Below are 11523 nucleotides of genomic sequence, written 5' to 3'. Positions count from 1 at the left end.
TGAGGGCAAGCGGCGCGAGCTCTGGGGACTCTTTAATTGTCGCGGGTGATGTGGACTGGGGTCTGACCTGTTCGACTCTCTGCACCCAGCTGCCCTTGCAACGATAAGGTCTGTTGGGAGAGGGTCCCTCCAGGGTTGGCATGAACCTCACGGGCCAGGGGCCTGTGGTTGTCCAAGGTGAGCCTCTCGTGGTCCCTGAAATGTGGAGTCGGTGTTTCAGGAGGTGGAGGGGGGTGACCCTAGGGCACTGCGCAGAATGGAATTTGTATTTTGTTTTCCAGGCCCACAGTTCAGGAGGTCATTTTAGTGGAATACACCAGACCTTGCAAACCCTGATGGGAAAAAAAAGTTGGCAAGATTGGTTTACCATCCAAATGACAAGAGGTATATAAGGCCCCACATTAACAGGAGGAAAAAATAGGAACATCATAGGATGTTCTCAAAAGATTCAGAAAACAGTCTTTCACGATTTAAACAAACCAAAAAAGTCTTAGCAAATTAGAAATAGTAAGGAGCTTTCTCAATTTGATAAAGGTATCTTACCAAACCCTCAAACCCTCCAAGATACAGAAAACAACAAACAAAACCCATTCAGTAACTTCGTGCTCAATGGCGAAATGATTGCTTTCCCACTGAGACTGGAGATGAGAAGGAATGTTAGTTAGCACTCTTTTCTATACAGTACTGGGCTGGTCCTCCCAGTGGAATAAGGCAAGAAAAAGAAGTGATAAGACACAACCTTTTAATGACTAAAATCTGAAATACTGACAACACCAAATGCTGTTGAGGATGTATAGCTACAGTAATTCTTACTGGTTGCTGGTGGGAATGCAAAATGGTACAGCCACTTTGGAAGATATTTTGGCAGTTTTTTTAAAAAACTAACATACTCTTATCATACAACCCAGCAATCGTGCTCCTTGGTATTTACCCAAAGGAGTTGAAAACTCAAGTCCACACAGAAATCTTCAAATGGATGTTTATAGCAGCCTTATTCAGAATTGTCAAAACTTGGAAGTAATCTAGATGTCCTTCAGTAGGTGAATGGTACATCTACAGTTTAGGATGATAGAATAATGTGTGCTGTGCTTAGTCACTCAGTCATGTCTGACTCTTTGTGACGCCATGGACTGTAGCCCACCAGGCTCCTATGTCAATAGGATTCTCCAGGCAAGAACACTGGAGTGGGTTTCCATGCCCTTCTCCAGGGAATCTTCCCAACCCAGGGATCAAACCCAGGTCTCCTGCACTGTAGGTGGATTCTTTACTGTCTGAACCACCAGGGAATCCCTTAAGAGAATAATGCTGCTGCTGCTGCTAGGTTGCTTCAGTCGTGTCCGACTCTGTGCGACCCCATAGACGGCAGCCCACCAGGCTCCCCCGTCCCTGAGATTCTCCAGGCAAGAACACTGGAGTGGGTTGCCATTTCCTTCTCCAATGCATGAAAGTGAAAAGTGAAAGTGAAGTGGCTGAGTCTTGTCTGACTCTTAGCGACCCCATGGACTGCAGCCCACCAGGCTCCTCCATCCATGGGACTCTCCAGGCAAGAGTACTGGAGTGGGGTGCCATTGCCTTCTCCATACTTAGCACTAAAAAGAAATGCACTATCAACCCATGGAAAGACATGGAGAAAACTTAAATGCATGTTATTAAGTGAAAGAAGCCAATCTGAAAAGAATAAAAAAAAAGGTGTGAAGATAGGAAAGGAAAACATACAACTGTCATTTATATGTAACACTGTTGGATAGAAAATCCAAAAACATTTCTATTATATAAAACATTTATGTTTATAACTCAAGGTTAATCAGGTAATTTAGCAAAGTGGCTGATTTTAAAACATAGATGAAGAAGAACAAAGCTGGAGGATGTACACTGCAGTTAGGAAGACAGGTGCAAGGATAAACAAATCAACTAGGAACAGAATAGAAAATGAGAAATAGACTCATTCATTTCTGGACTCTTATTTTGTTACCACAAAGTTGACATCACAGAGCCGGGGAGAGAAGTGGGACAGACTTTTCAGTAAATGGTGCTGAATCAATGATGTATCCGTATTGGAAAACAAACAAACAAAAAACCCCTTCATCTCTGCCTTGCTCTATACCTTAGAACCGAGCCCATGGATGTGCCCATGAAAGCTAAATGAACTCGTGAAAGGTAAAACAACCAGGCTGCTACAAGAAGACTTAGGGGAAAGAATAGGTTCATTGCCTTACCCAGGACACAAAAAGCAAGATCACTAAAGAAGTGATATATTTGACTCCGTTAAAAATTAAAAGTTCTGTTAATCAAAAGTCATGACTAAGAGAGGGAAAAGTAAGCCACCTTTGAGAGAAGTTATTTCAGTACGTATATCTGATAAGGGACTTGTATCTTAAAAAAACTACAGATTAGTAGGAAAAAGACTTTAAGTAGGTGCTTCACAAGGGAGGATGTCCAAATAGCTGGTAAACTCTTGAACAGGTGTTCAACCTCATTAGTCATCAGGGAAGTGCAAATTAAACCAGAACAAGCTACCAATGCACGTCCACCACACTGCTTAAAAGTAAACACGAGTGTCGCCAAGGATGTGGAGGGAGTGTGCCTTGGTACACCAGCTTGGAAGCCTTTTTGGCAGTTATTTCTAAACTGCTATGGGCTTCCCCGGTGGCTCAGCTGGTAAAGAATCTGCCTGCCAATGCAGGAGATGCAAGAGACGCAGGTTTGTTCCATCCCTGGGTTGGGAAGATCCCCTGGAGAAGGAAATGGTAATCCATGCTAGTATTCTTGCTTGGAAAGTTCCATGGACAGAGGAGTCTGGTGGGCTGCAATCCCCGGGGTCACAAAATGTCAGACACGACTGACTGCCCATGCACAAAGGCACTAAATCCCTATGGCCCAGCATCTCCATTCTTTATCAGACACCTGCCAGCTTCCACCTCAGATCCTCCAGCCTCGCCTTGCTTTGAGGGCCTGGCTACTTTCTTTTCCTTTTCAAGTACAACCTACTGACACCTCCCATCACCCTTACCCCCACCCAGGTCTTCTCTGCTATCCCTTGAGGTCTGAGACCATGAGGGTTGAAACCGGTACCCACACATTTGTAACCCAAAATGCAGAGGAGTTAACATACTTGGGCCTGATTTTTATCAAAAGTTAGGCAGGTGGTAACCAGTGGACAAATTCTCCGCCATTCCTCATCCTGGATGGACTGTCATGAGTCCTGTTCATTATAAAGCCTCTTGCAGGAGGGTCCCACCGGCCCAGCAATCAGATGCTTTTGGCAAGCTGTGGCCAGTTCAGAAACTCACCCTCATATTGGCTCTCTTGCCTTCCCTGCCTCACTTCCCTTCCCCTCAGTCTTTTTTTTTTTTTTTTAACTATTTATTCGGCTGTGTCTTAGTTGCAGCACGCAGGATTTTCCTTGCATCATGTGGGATCTTTCATTGCAGTGCATGGATTCTGTAGTTGCGGAGGGCAGGCTTAGTTGCTGCGCGGCATCTGGGATCTTAGTTCCCCAACCAGGGATCAAACCCACATCCTCTGCATTGTAAGATGGGTTCTTAACCACTGGACCGGTATGGAAGTCCCTCCTTTTTAAGTCTTTATTGAATTTGTTACAGTATTACTTCTGTTTTATGTTTTGGCCAGAGGCATGTGGTATCTTACAACCCACACCCCCTGCATTGCAAGGCGGATTCTCAAGCACTGGCCCACCAGGGGAGTCTCTAGCCTCACTCTTGATTCCCTGTGGTTTCACACTCTGGGTAAGAAGTGCCACCTAAGCTTTTGCCTCAGGCTTTGTTTCTAGAGCGCCCAGGCAAAGATACACTCCCGTGGACCTTTCAGAAACAAAGATACAACTGCACTGCCAGATGTTTATAACATTGTTATTATTTTTAAAAGAACTAACTATTTTATTGTTTATTTTTGGCCATGCTGTGGGGCATGCAGGATCTTCTCTGATCAGGGATAGAACCCGTGCCCCCTGCAGTGGAAGTGGGGTGTTAACCACTGGACTGCCAGGAAAGTCCCTATAACGCTATTCATAGCAGCCCTCTTCGCAGTAGCCCCAAACAGGAAACCATTATTAGTGGCATGGATAAATATGTCAAAGTACATTCAAATCCTAGAGTCCTGTACTGCAAAGGAAATGAACAAATTACTACCATGCCCCAACCTGGATAGATCTTATAGACATAATATTGAACAAAAGAAGCTGAATATGGTGTAACATTCTTGGCAAAACTAATGTATGACGCTCTAAGTTAAGACAGAGGTGCCTTGGAGGTGGTGACTGGCGAGGGGTGAGGGAGGGAATCTGGGGTGGTTTGTGTTCTATTTCTTGATCTGGGTGCTGGTTGTATGAATATGTTGTTTGTGAAAATTCATCAAGCAAAACACTTAGGATGTGTGCAATATTTTATATGTAGGTTGTGCTCACTTCAATAAGAATAGGACATTAAGCATGTCCTTTGCAGCGTCCCTGGATGGGACAGGATCTGAGCTGGGGTGTCCTTGGGCCAGTTCTTTTTCCACCAGTTCCCCAAAGGTGTTGAACCTGCTCAGTATCTCCATACCTGTTCTGGCCTTAACCCCCCTTCTCCTGCTACTTACATTCCAGCCTAGGTGGCTGCTCAGGCAGCCCGTTTCTCCTTGGTTTCTGCCATCCTGATCCCAAACCACTCCCTAAGTCTCCAGCATCTCCTTGTGGGTGGTTCTAGGGGACCGCTCTGCTTCTGTCTCATGGGGCTGTCTCTGCCTCTCCTTGTTTTCTGTCTCCAGTCTCTGTACCCTCCCTGGACAGCCACTGCCTATGTCTAGCCCTAACACTGGTCGGACCAGGAGCAGGAGTCCACACAAAGGCTCCACATACATATGCCTAAATATTTAGTTTAAATCCCAGCTCCTAAGGTCACTGTGGAATAGACAATGAAGAAAGCACAGTTAGAGGGAAATCAGGACACTGTCTTTGGTGACCTGAGGCAACCAACTTTAAGTGAGAGCATTGTCTCTTCCGGTTTCCCAGGGCAGGCGTTATGACTGCCCCCCGTGCACATGTACACACACACACACTTACACTCCTTAGCCCAGCATCTTCTGGCCTTGGGAGGGGGGCCCTTGTATTACTTTTGTTCCTCTCTCGCAGTTCACCTTTGTTCAGCTAGTTACCAAACTTTAAAATACTCTGTGAGACTGAAATTAAAAACAACTTTGTATTCTGGGCTGGTGACATTCTGGCTGTCCGTGGTGTGAGGGTCCATGGCAGAGACCCCTGTGCCCAAAGCTGAGGGCTCAGCCTGCACATTCGGTGCTTCTAGAATGATCACATGAAGGGTGTGTCAGGACACCAAGCCCTCGCCCACTCTGCGATCCCTATCTCGGTCTCCACTCCCGGAGCTCTGACTCCTCCATCCTCCACACCAGCCTCGCCAGTACTCTCCACCACCCACTCTTTCCTCCAGGCTGACGGCCGCTTCTTCGTCACCCCAAGATTGCTTCAAAATGCAAATCAAATCTCTCTCCCCCATCCCAAAGTCTCCCTGCTCAGTTTCAGCAGGGAGGCCATTTATTTATTTTTTAATTTTTTTTTTTTTTTAAAGAACAGGTTTCTCTTTCTTTTTTTTTTTTTTTAAATTAATTTATTCTTGTCTTCACTGGGTCTTCATTGCTGTGCTTTCTCTAGTTGCAGCAAGCAGGAACTGCTCTCCAGCTGTGACGCACAGTCTTCTCATCGCAGTGGCTTCTCTTGGTGAGGAGCACAGGCTCTAGGCAAGCAGGCTTTGGCAGTTGCAGCAGGCGGGCTCAGTAGCTGTGGCACTCAGGCTTTGTTGCTCCAAGGCATGTGGGATCTTCCTGGACCTGGGATCGAGCCCATTCCCCCGCCCCTGGCAGGCGGATTCTTAACCACTGGACCACCAGGGAAATCCAGGGAGGCCATTTGACTAACAGTCCAAACTGGGGCCCTTTGAAAATGCAAGGGGGTGCTATTAATAATTAAAGCAGGATGAGAGGGCATTAACTGGATGTCTGAGCAATCTGGGATGTGCGCTCACCTTTAAAGCCACTGTGCCAGGCTCTGCATGCTCAGATGTCGGTCCCCATCTTGCCTCGCCCATGCTGTCTGCTTGGCCTGCACCCCCTCAGGCACACCTTCCTGCTCCTGTGTTGCTCGTGAGTCAGCCTGCTCACCACCTTCTCCAGGAAGACCTCCTGGCCCCCAGATGGGACCACGTGCCTCTTCTGTGCCCACCTTGCCCCCGTCCTTACTACTTCCCTCCCTGCTGGACCAGATGCTCCTCATAGGCAATCTGGCCTTATTCCCAGCACACAGTAGATCCTCAATGCAGGTTCCCAAGCATCTGACTGCGAACTCAGAGATACAGCTTCCAGCCCCAGTCCTGCTCTTGACTTCTAAGCTAGATGAGTCACTGACCATCTGTGAAGGGGAGGGAGTGGGAATGGGGCATGATCCCCCAGTGCCACAGCTATTCTCAGGGGCAGCTTGCCCAGCGCCTGGGGTTCCTGGGCCCACTGGTTGGAAGAGGGAAAAAGAGGGGTAGGGTGACCTGCTGGGGAGTCTGGGACCCTCACGTTGTCCTGTGTCAGCCGTGTTCTCCCCTGAGACTCCCATAGGCACAGCCCTGTGTAGCCCCCTGTTGGAGGTGGTGAGCCCTGTGTAGCCCCCTGTTGGAGGTGGGCCAGTAGAAAATATGAGAAGTTGTGGCTTGGGCCTCTGCTCCGGAATTGGACTCTCCTGTCCCTCCTGGTTGTCCCAGTCCCAAATCTTGCCAGGTGAACTTCCCGGACCAGGACGCCTTTGCCCTGGCCGTCTCTCAAGGACACCTGCCATTCCAAAAGATGCCACCAGAGGGCAGCCTTCTGACCTTGGGGTGGACTCTGTAGCCTGCCTCCCTCTCAGACGCAAGGAAATCAGGCCCTGGTGAATCCTGTCCTAAGGGGTTGGGACAGGCTGGCCAGGCTTCTTGGGAAAGGACCTAGCCTCTCTTGGAGTCAGCTGGGAGCCAGGGAAGTCCTTCCCAAGGGCTGTGCCTACTTCCTTCTTCTGCTGCCTGTCCTGGCCCTAGACATGGAGGGGAGGCCCCCGGGGCCGTGGGTGCTGGCCTGGGTCAGGAAACTCATAGTGAAACCCGAGAGATCTGGTAGTAAAATTCATTCCGCGCAGCACACCTGCCTCGGGGCAGGGCTGGGGAAGGACAGGAGGCGATAGAGCCTCTGCAGTGGCGGTGGTGTGGGGAGGGCCCAGGGCCTTATCTGATGGGCCCTGGCCTTTCTCACAGCGGAGTGAGCTGCCCTGACAAGCCAACCACAGCCTGGTGGGCAGGGGCTCTGTGGGCCCCATGGGCCCAGCTTCCCCACCTGCCCAGTACGCAGGGAGGCAGTGAGCCTGAGAAAGGTGCGGGCGGAGGAGTGGGCGCCACTGGAGGGGATCGGGCACTGTGGGCCTGGGCGCTTAGGCGGGTCCCTCAGAGACCTGGTGCCTCAAAACACAGAGATAGGTCAAAATCAGTTACTATTAAATATTGGGGCACTCTAGGCATGTACTTGTTACAAACTAACGCTTTTCATGTGAAATCAAGACTTTGGCATCACCAGATACTTCTGAATTTGAGACTCACCAGCCCCTGGGACACTGCAGGATTTTATTATTAATGGGCAGGGACTGTCCTCAGTCGTGCAGGCAGCTTAGGGGCTTTGGTGGAATGTCACTGGGGGACCTCACAGGAAGTCTAAACTTGAGACCCTGGACAGGACAGCTCTCTGGGTGCCCCCTCCTGGATCCCCCTCCTCCCTGTGCCAGAGGGTAGGGGTCTGTCTCTCCTGGGTTGTGAGGGGTAATCCACTCTGGAAACGCAGGTCCATCTGCTTTTCCAGGGCCCTGTGCAGATGGGCCTTCTGGACCCTGGGTGCCCACAGAGAAGGGTCTGGAGAGCAGCTGTCTCAATGTCAGAGAGATCTCCCCACCCCTGGCCCCTGGGTCACCCTCCTGGGACCACCCCTTTGGGCACAAAGCACCATCCACTCTGGGTGGGCTGGACTGAGATCTGCATTAGGGGAGGGCCTGAATCTGACCCCACCCAGTCTGTTCCTGACATGAGTCACCAGTGGGGCTAGGGCCTCGGGCCCACTCAGCACCATCCCGGAGGACCTCAGGACCAGCATCTGTTGGAACTTTTTCCCAAGAGGAGGATGCCAAGTTCCCTCGGGCCCACCTCACAGGGAGGAAGATGTGTGAAGTGAGGATTCCCAGGGCCTCAGCCGACTCCAGGCTGCCCATGGGGTTCGGGTCAGCCTGGCTAAGGGTGAGTCGTGCCAAGAGGGGAGGGGGCCAGGCACAGGCTAGGTTCAGGGCGTGGTCTGCTGGTGGGGAGATGGGAGTGGGTCTGGTGCTGTGTTGTCTCCCCATTTTTAAGGTGGAAAAGCTGTGGCATGGAGTGGAGTGGAAATAGTCATGTAGCTGATAAGTGGGGAGCTGGGATAGTCAGATGTGGAAACTGTGACCCCTGGGAGGCATGGGCCTCCTGGTCCTGAGCTGCTCCCTGGGGTCTGTCCTGGCATTCAGCACAGCCTGTTGATTCATTCGCCTTTCTATAAAGAATGTTATCATGTCTTCTTGCCACCCCAGAGTATAATTCATAGGTAATGTAACCTACAGTCAAATTAAATAAAAATCAACAAAATGCCCTAACTTTAAAACTAGAGAGAAATAAAAGGGATGTAAATTGTAACTTCACAATGTGTGTTTGATTTAAAAGATGCTTGCGTATGACCTACAGAGGACTCAGTTACCAGTTGTGTAGAATCATGGAGGCTGTGGTAGCTGTAGACCAGACTGAGCTCAGAGCATCCTTCCAGGCTCAGATGGCTGCAGGAGCCACAGCTTAGGGATGGCAAATTTCCAAAATGACAAACAACTCTGTTTTTTTATTTTATATATTTTAAAATTTTTATTGGTGTATAGTTGGTTTACAATGTTGTGTTAGTTTGAGGTGTGCAGCAAAGCAAATCAGCCACACGCACACATATATTCACTCTCGTTTAGATTCTTTCCCCCTCTATACAGAACGGGCTTCCCTGGTGGCTCAGACGGTAAAGCGTCTGTCTTCAATGCAGGAGACCCGGGTTCGATCCCTGGTGTGGGAAGATCCCCTGGAGAAGGAAATGGCAGCCCACTCCAGTATTCTTGCTTGGAAAATCCCATGGATGGCGGAGCCTGGTAGGCTACCGTCCATGGGGTTGCAAAGAGTCGGGACCTGACTGAGCAACTTCACTTTCACTTTCTGTACAGAACACCGAGTAGAGTTCCCTGTGCTACACGGCAGCTCCCAATCAGTTTTATTTAAAAATTTTTAAGGTTTATTTTTCCATTTTTGGCCATATCTGGTGGCATGTAGGATCTTAGTTCCCTGACCAGGGATCGAACCTGAGCCCTCTGCATTGGAAGTCAGAGTCTTAACCACTGGACCACCAGAACAAACAGCTCTTGATAAACATCCAAACGAAACAAGCAAACATTTTCCCAGGACTGTCATGCTTGTTGCATCCTAGCAAGTTCTATATTTGGAAACCGTGTAAAACGAAAGCAGTTTCCAGACTTCTCATCCTTACCAAGAGAGTCTTCACCTTCGCCAGGAATTCCTCAGCCTTGGTGCTACTGATGTGCTATGGTGCGTTGTGGGATGTTAGCAGCATCCCTGGCCTCCATCCACTAGAGGTCAGGAGCACTCCCACCCCAGGTGATGATCAGAAGTGTGACCAGATATCGCCAAACGTTCCCTGAGGGGCAGAACCTACCCCCACCAGAGTGTCCCGTGTGATATTCAGACGCTGTGTGGGCACAGGACGACTTGCCGCTGGGCAGGATGGCCCCCACACCCAGCCCCCAGCCCCACCCCCGCTCCTCGGCAATGCCTGTAGCAGTCTCATTGCACGACACCCAGAGTTTCCCTCCATTTCTCAGACACCCCATGGGAGAAGCACAAGAACTACGAGGGCCTCTCACCCAGCTGGTGGCCTCTCACCCATGGCCCCCAGGGCCCCTGTTGCCCCAGCCTCGCCCACCTGCCCCTCCTACGTCTCACTCCCAGCAGCTCGGGGTCTCGTCCTTCTCAGGGCCCTTTCCTCTGCCTTAGCCTGAAATTCTATCAGCACCCCTGGTCTGGAGGAGCTTTCTCAGCCTAGGGGTCTTCTCCAGGGAACCCTCCACCAGAGCCTCTCCCCAGCATCACCTGGGCCAATGTTTCCTTCCACACGTCCCAGCCCCCAGGGCCAGCATTGTCAGAGTATGACTCCTAAGAAGGTGACGTGGCTGAGACCGCGAGTCAGTTCAAGCCTCGTTTCATCTGCTGAGGCCTCCAGTGCCCCTCCAGAGACTGGAGGAGGTGCCTGTTGAGGGGCAGCTCTGGGAGGGTTGTGGATTACAGCCTGTGGGGTAGGGGAAGAACATGGAGTCTCCCTGACCAGAGCTTCTGCCCCTTCTCTCACAGGACCCTGGAATCTCTCCAACCACAGGTGTCTACTGGGGAAGGTCTGCTCTGGCCCAACGTGGGGCTAGGGCTGAGGACGAGCACTGCGGAGGCAGAGGGAAGGGTCCCGCCTCCAGTTCAGTTCCTGGCATCTACCCCTTGAGGAACCAGAACTTCCAGCACTTAAGGTGTCCCTGGGGCATGGGGCACCTCCTGGGGTGGCCTTCACCTCACTTCTCATCTGCCCCCAAGCCTGCTTGTCCCTGAGCAAGGTTCATGCCTGGCAAGTGGGCCAGGGCTGTGGACAGGGCAGAGAAGGGCTGTGGGCACCCCTACCTGGCCACCTCTCAGCCCTTGGCAGAGACTGCATCCCATCCCAGGGGTGCTCTGGCTTTTGGGACACCTCCTCTGTGTGATGCAGGTAGAGGGGGCTCAGGGAGGGTGCGCTGGTGCATGAAGCCATCTCCAAGCTGGCTGAGCTGGGTGCACAGCGCTGAGGGATGCCAGATCCTGGGAGGATGTGGGAGGTGAAAGTGTTACTGGCTCAGTCGTGCCTGACTTTCTGCAACCCTATGGACTGTGGTCCACCAGGCTCCTCTGTCCATGGAATTCTCCAGGCCAGAATACCGGAGTGGGTAGCCATTCCCTTCTCCAGGGGATCTTCCTGACCCAGGGAACACACCCAGATCTCCTGTGTTACAGGCGGATTCTCTGCCATCTGAGCCATCAGCGAGGCCCTGTAGGAGGTGAAGGCCCCAGTGCTCTGTAGTCTGGGAAGGGAGGCACCAGCAACTCCTGTCTCGGTCAGCTCCCACTGGGCCTCGTGCTCCCAACTGGGGAAAAAAAATGGGGAAAGTGACCTTTGCCCTCCTTTCCTGGTGGCTGTTGCAGGAGAGGGCTGGCAGTATACCTGAAATGGATCCCTCCGGTCCACGGAGTCGGGGTTCCGGGGCCCCGTCAGGCCCCGCCCTGTACCACTGGCCTTGCGTGCCCCATGCCTCAGTTGGTAGGGCTCAGACACCCCGCCGCCCAGGCCTTTCTCCCAGTTCCTCAGGCT

Source organism: Bos indicus x Bos taurus, chromosome 18, assembly GCF_003369695.1.
Source record: "Bos indicus x Bos taurus breed Angus x Brahman F1 hybrid chromosome 18, Bos_hybrid_MaternalHap_v2.0, whole genome shotgun sequence".
In the NCBI taxonomy this organism is placed as follows: domain Eukaryota; kingdom Metazoa; phylum Chordata; class Mammalia; order Artiodactyla; family Bovidae; genus Bos; species Bos indicus x Bos taurus.
The sequence above is the reverse complement of the archived record's forward strand: the minus strand, read 5'-3'. Positions refer to the sequence as shown.